At 37.5% G+C, this 13212-nt stretch overlaps 1 non-coding gene across 1 annotated transcript; it reads right to left on the reverse strand.

Moving 5' to 3' along the window:
* Positions 1 to 11922: 11922 nt before the first annotated feature.
* LOC146936798 (small nucleolar RNA R71) lies at positions 11923 to 12029 on the reverse strand. Its single transcript, XR_015033788.1, has one exon. It is a non-coding gene; the product is annotated as a small nucleolar RNA R71 (small nucleolar RNA).
* Between the last annotated feature and the right edge of the window lie 1183 nt (positions 12030 to 13212).

A 13212-nucleotide genomic window follows, 5' to 3' on the forward strand; every position in this document is an offset into this window, starting at 1 on the left:
TAAAAGGTACTTCATAACTTTCACTGATGATTTTAGTAGAAAAACATGGGTATACTTGCTAAAAGAGAAATTTGAAGCTATTGAAATGTTTAGGAGATTCAAAGCAAGAGTTGAAAATGAGACAAATCAACTTATTCAATGCCTTCGAATAGATCGTGGGGGAGAATACACATCAAGGGAGTTTGTGGATTTGTGTGAAAGCAATGGAATCAGGAGACAATTGACTGCAGCATACACACCGCATCAAAATGGTGTGTCGGAGAGGAAAAATAGAACTATCATGAATATGGTGAGAAGTTTGCTAGCAAATAAGAATGTGCCAAAGAATTTTTGGCCAGAGGCAGTTAATTGGAGTGTTCATATTCTCAATCGATGTCCAATATTTTCTGTGTAGAATATGACACCAGAAGAAGCTTGGTCTGGTCGCAAACTAGTCGTTGATCACTTTAGAGTATTTGGCTGCATAGCATATGTGCATGTTCCTGACCCGAAGAGAAAGAAACTTGATAATAAGGGAGAGAAATGTGTTCTTCTTGGCGTAAGTGAAGAGTCTAAGGCCTATCGTCTTTACAATCCTTTAACAAAGAAGATTTGTATTTCTAAAGATGTTGTGTTTGATGAAAGCATCGGTTGGAATTGGGAAAGTCCAAATAAAGGTATATCAGTGGCTCTTGAACTAGAGGACAATGAAAGTACAGAAATAGAAGAGGATGTACATAGTGATTTGGAAGAATTAAATGAACTTGGTGGATCTGATCATGGAAGTGAAGATGCTGAAACTCCACTACAAAATATTCAGCGCCAAAGGCAGAGACCGGTTTGGATGAATGATTACACAAGTGGTGAAGGGCTCTCAGATGAAGAGACATTGGCTCACTTTGTTGCTGGAAGTGATACCATTTCATTCGATGAGGCAATTAAAAGTGCAAGGTGGAGAAAGGCTATGGATTTGGAGATTGAAGCAATTGAAAGAAATAATACATGGGAGTTAGTGGAGCTTCTAGAAGGAGAAAAACCAGTGGGAGTAAAATGGATTTACAAAACAAAGCTAAATGAAAAAGGAGAAATTGACAAGTTCAAGGCTCGTTTAGTAGCTAAAGGGTACGCTCAAGAGTATGAAGTGGATTATTCTGAAGTATTTGCTCTAGTCGCAAGGCATGACACAATTAGAATGGTTATCTCATTGGCTGCTCTAAATAATTGGACTGTGTTTCAACTTGATGTCAAGTCTGCATTTTTACATGGAGAGCTTTTGGAACAAGTTTTTGTCGAACAACCTCCAGGGTATATAAAGAATGGAAGCAAACATATGGTTTATAAGTTGAAAAGAGCTCTTTATGGATTGAAACAAGCTCCTCGAGCTTGGTACAGTCGGATTGACACCTATTTCAGCCAGGCGGGTTTTCACAAATGTCCTTATGAGCATACACTTTACATCAAAACTGGAGACAAAGGTAATTTTTTGATTGTGTGTTTGTATGTTGATGACTTGATATTTACCGAAAATGATGAATTCTTATTTAGAGAGTTTAAACAATCCATGATGAAAGAATTTGAGATGACTGATTTGGGAGTGATGAAATACTTCCTTGGCATAGAAGTGATTCAATCTGCAGAGGGTACTTTTATTTGTCAAAAGAAATATGCTCAAGAAGTATTGGAAAGGTTTAAAATGGATGATTGTAATCCAGTTCAGATCCCTATAGTTCCTGGAACTAAACTTACTCGGGATGATGAAGGAATGAAGATTGACAGCACCTACTATAAACAAATGGTTGGAAGTCTGATGTACATGACAGCCACTCGACCAGATTTAATGTATGTTGTCTGCCTTGTTAGCAGGTTTATGGAGTCACCAACTGAAGTTCATCATCAAGCAGTAAAAAAAATACTTCGCTACTTGAAAGGTACTGTTAATTATGGCTTGTTCTATAAGAAGAGTGAAATAAATGTGCTAGTTGGTTTCAGTGACAGTGATTATGCTGGTGATTTAGATGATCGCAAAAGTTCTGGGTATGTTTTTCTCTTAAGTGGAGCTGCAGTCTCTTGGTCTTCAAAGAAACAGCCTGTTGTGACTTTATCTACAACTGAAGCAGAATTTATAGCTGCTGCAGCATGTGCTTGTCAAGGTATTTGGCTTAGAAGAATTTTGGAAGAGGTAAAATGCACACAACAAGGTCCACTTATGTTATTTTGCGATAACAGTTCAGCTATTAAATTGTAAAAAATCCAGTTTTACATGGAAGAAGCAAACACATTGATATGAGGTTTCATTTTCTCCGTGATCTTGCTAAAGAGGGAGTTGTGGAACTATGTTACTGCAAAAGTGATGAGCAAATTGCCTACATCTTTACAAAACCTCTGAAAGTTGATTCCTATTTGAAGTTAAGGGCATTACTTGGCATGTGTTCGATTGAAGAAATAAACTGATTGCAAATGAACATTCAGCTTAAGGGAGAGTGATGAAGTTAGTAGCTGTTTTTATTTGTTTCTGCTTTTCTGTCTAATAAATATTAATTAGACAGAATCATCCATCATCAACATCAACAGATCAAGTTCAAACATTCGAACTCAAGTCTCAGAACACAAAATTCGAATCGAATTCCAATAACAGAATCAAACAAAGCCTTAGAACACAAATTCGAATCAAGCTCCCACACTGAATCCAACAAAGACTCAGAGTACAGATCCAAACCACAAGCTACGATCCGAGTTCGTTACATAGTTGTAACTAACTCAGTTAACACGAAAATCGAAGAATCAACACGAAGGAGCGAAGAAGAGGAAGGAAGAGGCATAAACATCACGAATCTCAACGGTATCCTCTTCTCCATTTTCGTTTTCAACATTTTCGAAGCTTGCATGTGTAGATCTTGACAATTTTACGGTGATTTCCTAAAAATTAAGTGTGGAACTGAAGAGAAGAGAGAAAGACGATCGTTTTGGTATAAAAAGGTTTCGAAAAAACGAGAAAAGGTTTCCGGTACGGCGGTGCTCCGACCGGCCACCGTACCGGAAAATTCTTCCGATCGTCTTCTCCGTTCGCTCACTTTCAGAGCTTCTCACTCTAGAAACCTTAGAGAGAGAAAGATTGGGAGAAATGGGGGTTAGGCCGGGTTCCTTTGGTTTTATACCAGCTCTGAACCGGTTCGACCCATTCCTCTCCTGACCCAATCCATCTCTAGGCCCATTTGTGTGTTCCACAGCCTGTATGATTGCCTGTTATGCGCACCTCCCCTTTCTTGTGTGTTCTTGGCCATTTCTTGCTTTCTACACCCCCTGCCTTGCCTAAAACTCTTGCAAAAAATTCCATAAATTTTTTCAGATGTTCTTGTTAATTTTGTGGTATTTTTGTGATGATTTTTGCACTTTAAAATTTGATAAAAATATATGTAGTATTTCTTGCTAAGTTGATTACTATTCTTGTTAAAATTGGTGAAGTTTTGTACATTTTTTTTGAGTCTAAAAATCCTTGAAAAATTCTATAAAAATTCATACATGTTTCTTTATTTTTTTTTTTTTGTGGTCCTTTTGTGATATTTGTTGTGTTGGAAAATTGATAAAAAAATAATATGGTGTTTTAGTGCTTTAATTGTGAACTTTATGTAAAAAGCCTATGACAATTGTGTGATTCCAATTTCAATTCTTGATGGATGTTTTGATTCATGATATATGATTTGTGAAGGCCTTGTTGCTGTTTGAATGTGTTTTTACTATATGTGTGTGCCTTGTGTTTAGTTACTTGTTTTGCAAGATTTGTTTGTGAATGAATAATGAAAATATGCTGAAGTTCACCATTAAAATGCATGGTTTCTCATATCCCTTTGATCCCCATTTTAAAATCTGAGTTCATGTCTTTAAAATGTGTTAAAATATGAGGATTATAAGTCATGTGAGCTTTGTATTTTGTGGTGTAATTTTGGCTAGGCCTTGCATCATTTTTGCTATGTTTTGTGGTAATTTCTTTGCTTTTGTTATAGTAACTTTTACTTGCTTTATTTTCTTGATATTATCATGTGCTACTAACTCCTTCATTTTATGTTTCATGCATTCCATAAGGCATCTCATTCTCCATCTTATATTCTTGGTCTCTATTTTTCTCACACTTTAAAATTCATGCAAAAGTTAGAATGTAATACTTAGGATCTTTTTTGTACTTTACTTTTATGCAATTTTAATTTCTTGCAAGACCATAGAATGTAAACTAGGGCATGATGTAAAGGACAATGGACTCTAATGATGTACACCGACACAAGCACCGACACATGCACACACATCACATAGATATTTTTTTAGATGTATGGCTAGGATATGCATGTTTAGATGTATGTTTAGGATTGAATGTTTAGATGAATGCCTAGGAATTACACTTAGAAAAAAATCATTTTCCAAAAAACATGAACAACATCACTTGAAAACCTTTTTCCAAAAAATATAGGAGTCAAAACTCCTTTGCATTTTCTCTTTTATTTTCTTAATCAAATTTCAATGAGAATTAATCATACTTGACTTTTTTTCAAAATAACTAATTCCACCTCACTTTTTCCTAAATCTCATGCCCTTGAGGCCTCTCTCTTATTCTTCAAAATTCATTTTCAAACTTAAAATCAACCAACAAAAACAAAAACATTTTTTGGAAGAGAACTACGGTGGATTTGATCCCTTAAAAGGGTACGTAGGCAAGGAATCAAAATTCCTTCAATTCAAATAAAATAAAAATCAAACATTCTTCTCCCTCCAATTCTTCACTTAGTAAACTCTTAGGTGTAAATATCACTTTTCAAATAGCATTTAACAATAAAGCGCGCGCGTAGAAAGTAAAGACGGTTCCTATAGGATACTATAGTCGTTATGGGTGCCTAACACCTTCCCATAACAAAAACAACTCCCGAACCTCGATTCTCAAAGGTTTTTCTTATTTTTCCCTTCCCAAGAAAAAATGAGATATCAAAGGTTAAAAAGGTTCAAACGTAATCAATGTTTGACACCCGAAAAACCAAGATAAAACATTATCACGTGACTAAAATACAACATGCCGGTTGATTATACGTGTGTGGACATAATTATCTAGACGAATGTGCACACTAGAATTCGTCTTAGAATCTTCATAACATGTTATAGGCTTTACTATATCATGCGTCTCATGGCGGTCAAAGGGATCCTAGAACCGCTTTGCCAAGATACGTTAAAAGCACTGAAGCCTACACTATATTTCATGACACAATCCTATACCAGACGAATAGGGAGACCTAAGTTCGTCTTCGGTAAATCATTCATTTCATAATCTATTTCAACAATGGTTCATATCTAACATAATCATAACATGCATAGTCATATTCGTTAAGTCATTATGTTAGCGTGAGTCAAACAGCATTATCTTGGTTCGTTTTACGGAGAGCCCCGAGTGGAGTAACCCCGAGAACTATCCCATACATGACCGATGTGTTGGAACAAAATGTGTTTAACAATGAACCTTAAAGAGTTTTGATGATAACAAGGTATTAAAAATTGTAAATTGGACTAGCTAATATTTGTTCAAGTGTACAGGACCACAGTTAAAAAGTTACATCATTAATTGGTTCTGAATGAGCAAATAAAGAGCAAAAGAAGATGAAGCTTAGACGATTCTGAAGGCAGCTCCTGAAGTCAAGCTGCTCCTGAAGATAGTAAAAGCACTCCTGAAGACAAGAGGTCCAGAAGCCACATCATCAGAAGCTGCATCATCAGAAGCTGCAGAAGCTGCATCATCAGAAGCTGCAGAAGCTGCATCATCAGAAGCTGCCTCATAAGAAGTCATTTCACCAGAAGCAGAAGATCAACTGGATTTTCAAAGGATTCAAAGATTGAAGAATCTACATTGCAAAAGCTGTCTATTGGATTCGAAAACATAGCAGAAAATTAGTGGAACATTGCAACGGTCATTTCAAAGGTGTTTGAAGGCATGTGCTTGCAATTTGGACGAAAGCGTTGACATTGTACTATTGTACAAACTGTACAACCACCTTCTCCACTACTCTGTTTTGTGTCCACGCTACAAGACAGGAAAACAACTCCAGAATACGGCTTCGCCTGCATAGATGTTCCTTTGGATAAGGAATGGATTTCAATTTGGTTCTTCATAGGACAACAACCAAATCAGGCAAAAGATCATTGGTGAAAGATCAAGCTTCAAACAACGACTCTTTGGTGTGTTGGCAATTTCACAACGTCTCTTTCACACCTCTATATAAAGGAGTGAAGACCTAGAGATTTGGTAATGCTGAACGACAGACTCTCAATATTTTTACAAGTGCCAAACCTCTGCTGAAATTGTTCTGCATTCATTTAGAATTTCTGTGTCTCAAAGTCATATCTTAGAAATTCTTAAGTCCATTGAGTCTGTATCTGATTTGTATTGTGAGCACCTCTGATTGTATATCAAGTGTTCAACCTTAAACAATTTTCTATGTAATTTTGTTTAGTTAGGAAGTCTCTTGCAGTTGTGCTTGAGCAGGAAGTCTCTTGATTGTGTTCTTGAGCAAAGGAAGTCTCTAGCTTGTGTGCTCGAGCAAAGGAAGTCTCTTGCTTGTGTGCTTGAGCATTTGTAATCAGATATTACTCATAGGGAAATCTCCTTGGAAGTGCAAGTGGGACAGGACTACTTCCGGATTGTGGAAGGAACTTGTATAATTGCTTTGTGTCGTTCTTCTTCTCTCTCTCTGTTTTATTCCGCTGCATATAGATTCTGATAATCACTTCAGAAGCTGTCTCACTTAGCTTCTGATCAAGTGTATTCAGTTTTAGGAGAAACGAAGAATTTTCCAAAACACAATTCAACCCCCCTTCTTGTGTTTTTCTCACCTTCAATTGGTATCAGAGCCCTGGTCTGTTGTGTCTCACTTAACCGTGTAACAGTCAAAGATCTGAGAAAAACATGTCTACTCCTCCTCCTACTGGTTCTGGTGATACTAGCTATAAAAATGTCTCACATGATTATAGTGATAGTAAGAAATCCAGTGTTGGGAAGATTCCAAAATTCAATGGAGATGCTGAAGAATTCTCTTGGTGGAAAACCAACTTCTATAGTTATATCATGAGCTTAGATGAAGAATTATGGGATATACTAGAAGATGGTGTTGGTGACTTAGTTCTTGATGAAGAAGGAGCTGCTGTGGATAGAAAGAAACATACTCCTGAGCTGAAGAAACTCTACAAGAAGCATCATATTATCAGAGGAGCTCTTGTCACTGCTATTCTTAAAGCAGAGTACATGAAGATGAGTGACAAATCCACTGCCAAAGCTATGTTTGCTTCTCTCTGTTCAAACTACGAAGGCAGCAAGAAGGTCAAAGAAGCAAAGGCTCTCATGCTTGTACATCAGTATGAGTTATTCAAGATGAAGGATGATGAAACTATTGAGGAGATGTACTCAAGGTTTCAAACCTTAGTCTCTGGGCTACAAATCCTGAAAAAGAGCTATGTTGCTTCTGATCATGTAAGCAAGATACTCAGAAGCTTGCCTGCCAGATGGAGACCAAAAGTGATTGCCATTGAGGAAGCTAAAGATTTAAACACTTTAAGTGTCGAAGATCTTGTTAGTTCTCTCAAAGTTCATGAGATAAGTCTTAATGAACATGAGTCTACTAAAAAGAGTAAATCAATAGCTCTTCCATCCAAAGGCAAGTCATCAAAAGCGCTCAAAGTGGTTGAATCTGAAGAGGAAGATCAATCAAGTTCAGATTCTGAACCAGATCCTGCTGAGATGGCTATGCTCTCAAGCAGACTTCAGTATCTGGCCAAGAAAAACAGAAAGTTTCAAGCCAGAAGGGGTAACTTCAGAAGCTCAAGGAAAGAAGATCAGAAGGGATGCTTCAACTGTAAGAAGCTTGGACACTTCATTGCTGAATGCCCTGATCTTCAGAAAGAGAAATCAAAGGACAAGTCAAAGAAATCAACGTTGAAACCAAGCAAATACAAGAAGCAGATTAAGCAGAGTTTAATGGCAACCTGGGATGATTTAGGAAGTGAATCTGGATCTGACAAAGAGGAAGCTGATGAAGATGCAAAGGTAGCTGTTGGGTTGGTAGCAGCAGCAACTTCAGAAGCTGGATCAGATTCAGACTCAGAAGATGAAAATGAGGTATATTCCAAAATTCCCAGAGATGAACTTGTTGAGTCACTTAAAGAACTTCTTACACATTTTGAAGTAAGAACCAATGAGTTGAAGGATTTAAAAGAAAAATATGATGATTTGGTACAACAGCAAAAATCAACTCTATTGGATCTGAAAGCTTCTGAACAAGGACTTAGGGGCTCTGACTTCATGTGTAAAACATATGAAGATCAGCTCAGGTTCTTATGTCAGAAGCTACAAGAGAAGTGTAATGAAAAATCTTTAAGTAACCATGAAATTGCTCTTGAAGATTTTATTATATCTGGCATTGACAGAAGCAGAGTGGCTTCTATGATTTATAGCATTTACAAGAACAATGGCAGAGGAATTGGTTTTCCAGAAGTGAAACTTGAGAAAACCAATCTAAAATCTTGTTGTGAATGCATCAAGGAAGGTCTGAAAACCTTCTTTGTGCCTGAAGGCACTGAGTTGGAAACTATTGTTCAATCAGAACCTGAAGCTTCTAGTTCTAAGGCTAAGATTACTTCAAAGCCAAAGAACTCTAAGTCAAAGGCTATGATCAAATCTGATTCCAAGACTTCAAAGGTTAGAATCCTGAAAAGATCAGAACCTATTCCTCAGAGTTTGGTGAAACCAAAATCTGAGGTTCTGAAGTCTAAGTTTCAGAAGAAGACAGTTACTGCTTCTGAAGTACCAAAACCTAAGGTGATGGTTAATCAGAAGCAACCCAACTCACAGCGCAAGGTACAAGAAGAGAAGAGTAAAGCCTTAAGTACTAACCTTCCAGGACCCATAGGACAATGGGTACCTAAATCTAAAAATGTCAATAATGCAGGTATGTCTAAGAGCAGTGCCAAAGCAAAAATCATGGTACCTAGACAGCGGTTGCTCAAGACACATGACAGGAGAGAAGTCCATGTTCCTCAGCCTAACAATGAAAGAGGGAGGAAATGTGAAGTTTGGAGGCAACCAGTCAGGCAAGATCATAGGTACAGGAATTATTGGTAATTCCTCTACCTCAATTAATAATGTATGGTTGGTAGATGGTCTTGAACATAACCTTTTGAGCATCAGTCAATTTTGTGATAATGGTTATGATGTACTTTTTGAGAAAACCAACTGTACAGTAATCAACAAGGAAGACAAATCCATTGTGTTCAAGGGAAAGAGAGTTGACAATGTCTATAAAATCAATTTTTCTGAACTGGCTGATCAGAAGGTGATTTGCCTTCTATCAGTGAATGATATGAAATGGATGTGGCACAGAAGGTTGGGACATGCTAACTGGAGGTTAATCTCTAAGCTTAGTAAGTTACAACTTGTCAAAGGGCTACCAGACATTGACTATCATTCAGATGCACTCTGTGGTGCATGTCAGAGAGGAAAAATTGTGAAATCATCTTTTAAATCCAAAGACATTGTTTCAACCTCAAGACCATTAGAACTACTTCATATTGATTTATTTGGACCAGTGAGTACTGCATCCTTATATGGAAGTAAATATGGATTAGTCATTGTTGATGATTACAGCAGATGGACTTGGGTGAAATTCCTGAAAAGTAAGGATTATGCATATGAGGTATTCAGTAACTTCTGCACACAAATTCAAACTGAAAAAAGTCAAAGATTTTGAAAATCAGAAGTGATCATGGTGGAGAATTTGAAAATGAGCCATTTGAAGCTTTTTGTGAAAAACATGGAATCATCCATGAATTCTCTTCTCCTAGAACTCCACAACAAAATGGGGTTGTAGAGAGAAAGAATAGAACTTTACAAGAAATGGCCAGAACCATGATCCATGAAAACAATTTGGCTAAACATTTTTGGGCAGAAGCAGTGAATACAGCATGTTATGTTCAAAACAGGATTTATATTAGACCTATTTTGGAGAAAACAGCATATGAACTCTTTGATGACAGCTTGTCATTACGTAATTTTAGATGTATTTTAGCACAAAAATGGAGTTCACAATGAGACTTATGCAGCAAAAAGAGCAGAAAAACTGAAGGATTGCAAAAGAAGAAAACGTGTCACGATTGCATAGAAACGTGCCACGATTTGGGAAGCATCAGAACTCTTGTTTCGACATTGAAGAAACGTGTCACGATTGGTAAAACGTGACACGATTTGGTGAAACCCTAATTCAGTTTCTTGCTCCAGAAGGTAAAAACGTGTCACGATTCACTTAAAACGTGACACGATTTGGGCGATATTCTGTGCCTATTTATGCTGAAGTCTATTCCAAAAACAAGGGTTACGAATTCTAGAGAGCCAAGTGCGATTTTGCAACTGCAAGGAAGACCAGGAGGACGATTTCTTCATCTTCCAACCACTTTGTGTATGTTTTATTACCTCTAATGATTATGTTATTTGTAAACATTATTATGAGTAGCTAAATCCATTAGAGGTTAGGTCTGAGATGATTCGTTGTAACCCTAATTGAGATATTATGTTGTGAAACTCTATTTATTGTGAATGATATTCTAGTCTTTATTCAATTCAATTGTTCTTAATGCTTTTTATATCCTGATCAAATATAAATATGATTTTGTGAGAATGAATGACTACTGACCATAGCTTTCTACTTAGACCTATTGAATTGTTCTAATAAACATGGTTAGTCTAGGAATGGATAATCGTTTATTAGTGATGTTAGGTTAACGTGCTTTAAACCTTCAAAGATTATTAGACCACCTAAGGGATTAGGGGCTGTAGTTTAAGAAGAGGGTCCTAACTCAAGGGATTGATTAGGACTATTTTGTTAACTATCGTGGGATTAGAAGATCATTCATACGAATAGGTGCAACATAACAATTAGGGGAACATAGATGATTCGAAAGACCTAAACTCATCTCTCTCTTATTCTTGAAAACCAATTTATTTTTAGCAATTACTTTTATGCAATCAAACCAATCTACTGCCTAGTGGCAAATCAAAATAACCTTTATACATCCTAAAATACAACGTAGTTGAATTATTGAGATTAAAAACAGTCCTCGTGGGATCGATATTTTTACTACTTCGATAGTATTTGGTGCACTTGCCAGAGATCTATCAAGTTTTTGGCGCCGTTGCCGGGGACTGTTGAATTATTTCAACAAGGCAATTACGTTATAATTTAGGGTTTTTGCAATTTAATTTTTCTGTTTTTAATTTTTTTTTATTTTTCTGTTTTCATATTCACTTGATTACTTTGCGTTGTGCAGTGCTACTAAGGTATTTTGCTGTTTATGCGAGGTAAACAGAGCTCGGACGACTTAGAGTACGATCCGGAAATTGAAAGGACTGCTAGAGCACTTCGGAAAGCTGTCCGATCGCAAAGGTTAGCTCAATCCGTTCCACCGGGTGTTCGAGAACAAGTACCGGAGCAATTCTCAAGTGAATCTGAAACAATCTCTTCTCCTAAATCTGCAACTATGGAAGGGGAAGGAGTTGTACCACCAAGACCTAAGCTTGGAGACTACGGGTTAGCCACTCATCGCGGTCAACTGACCCACACTTTTCAACCAGCTAACCCCGTGGCTTTCGAGATCAAGACAACTGTCCTCAACGGTTTGAGGGACAAGCAATTCGATGGGACTGAAGCTATGAGTCCGCATGAACACTTGAGCCGCTTTGCTGAAACCTGCGAGTTTTGTGTGCAACCAGCCACCGTGACTGAAGCACAGAAGAAACTGAGGCTGTTCCCTTTCACTTTGACGGGAAGAGCAAAAGATTGGTTGCTAACAATTCCAAACGGGACTGTCCAAACATGGGAAGAGTTAGAGCTGAAGTTCTTGGAGAAGTACTTCCCTATGTCTAAGTATTGGGACAAGAAGATGGAGATCTCTAACTTCAAGCAAGGAGAAGGTGAATCATTGTATGATGCTTGGGAGCGATTCAACTTACTTCTTAAGAGATGCCCTAATCATGAGTTCACCGAGAAGCAATACCTCCAAATCTTCACTGAGGGGGTAACACCAAACACTAGAATGTTCTTAGATGCTTCCGCGGGAGGTAGTCTCAAGAGCAAAACTGATCATGAAGTCCAAGCTTTGATAGAAAACATGGCTGGAAATGAGTATCGTGCTGAAGCTAAGAAGAAGGAAAGAGGAGTGTTTGGTGTGAGTGAACAAACTGCTATCCTTGCTAACCAAGCAGCTATGAACAAACAAATTGAAGCTCTAACTAAGGAGTTGCAAGGTTTCACTTTGGCTCAAAAGCAACAACAAGTAGCTGCAATCAAGTGTGACTTATGTGGTGAAGAACATCCCAACGGTGAATGCGTTCCAGAAGGATCAAGTGAAGAAGCTAACTTCATGGGAGGATATCAAAGGCAGAATCAATACTACAATTCAGGCATTAATAAGCATCCCAATCTGAGCTACTCAAATAACAATGCTTTGAACTCTCAGATGCTCACTCCTCCTCAACAACAACAAAGGAAGCCATCAGCTCTTGAGGAAACTATGATGAACTTCATGAAGATGACTCAAGGCAACTTTGAAGAGATGAAGAAGAGTCAAGAAGCTGAAAGAAAGAACAATGAAGCTTCTAGGAAGATGCTTGAAACTCAACTGGGGCAATTAGCTAAGCAATTGGCTGAACAAAACAAAGGCGGATTCTCAGGTAACACTAAAGATAACCCTAAGAATGAGTCTTGTAATGCTATCGAATTGAGGAGCAAAAAGGTTTTGACACCTTTAGTTCCAAAAGCTCCAAAGAAGGTTGATGAAGTGGTTGAGGTGGAGGAGAATGATGTAGTCGAAAAAAATGATGAGGGTGTAGTTGAAAATGAAAATGATCATGGAGTAGTTGAGAATGAAAAGAAGAAAAAAATAGAGGGAGATAAAAGTGAGAAATTGATAGATGAAAACTCAATCTTGAGGAAGTCAAAGAGTCAAATCTTGAAAGATGGAGACAAGCCACAAATTATTCCCTCATATGTGAAGCTTCCTTATCCTCATCTAGAGAAGAAGAAAAAGAAGGAGGAAGGACAATTCAAGAAGTTCATGCAACTTGTCTCACAACTTCAAGTAAATATCCCTTTCAGTGAGGCTCTTGATCAAATGCCTTTGTATGCCAAGTTCATGAAAGATTTGCTAACGGGAAGAAGAAAG

The sequence above is a fragment of the Medicago sativa genome, chromosome 3, assembly GCF_051527215.1.
Source record: "Medicago sativa cultivar Bolivia chromosome 3, Bolivia_mono, whole genome shotgun sequence".
Taxonomy (NCBI): Eukaryota; Viridiplantae; Streptophyta; class Magnoliopsida; order Fabales; family Fabaceae; genus Medicago; species Medicago sativa.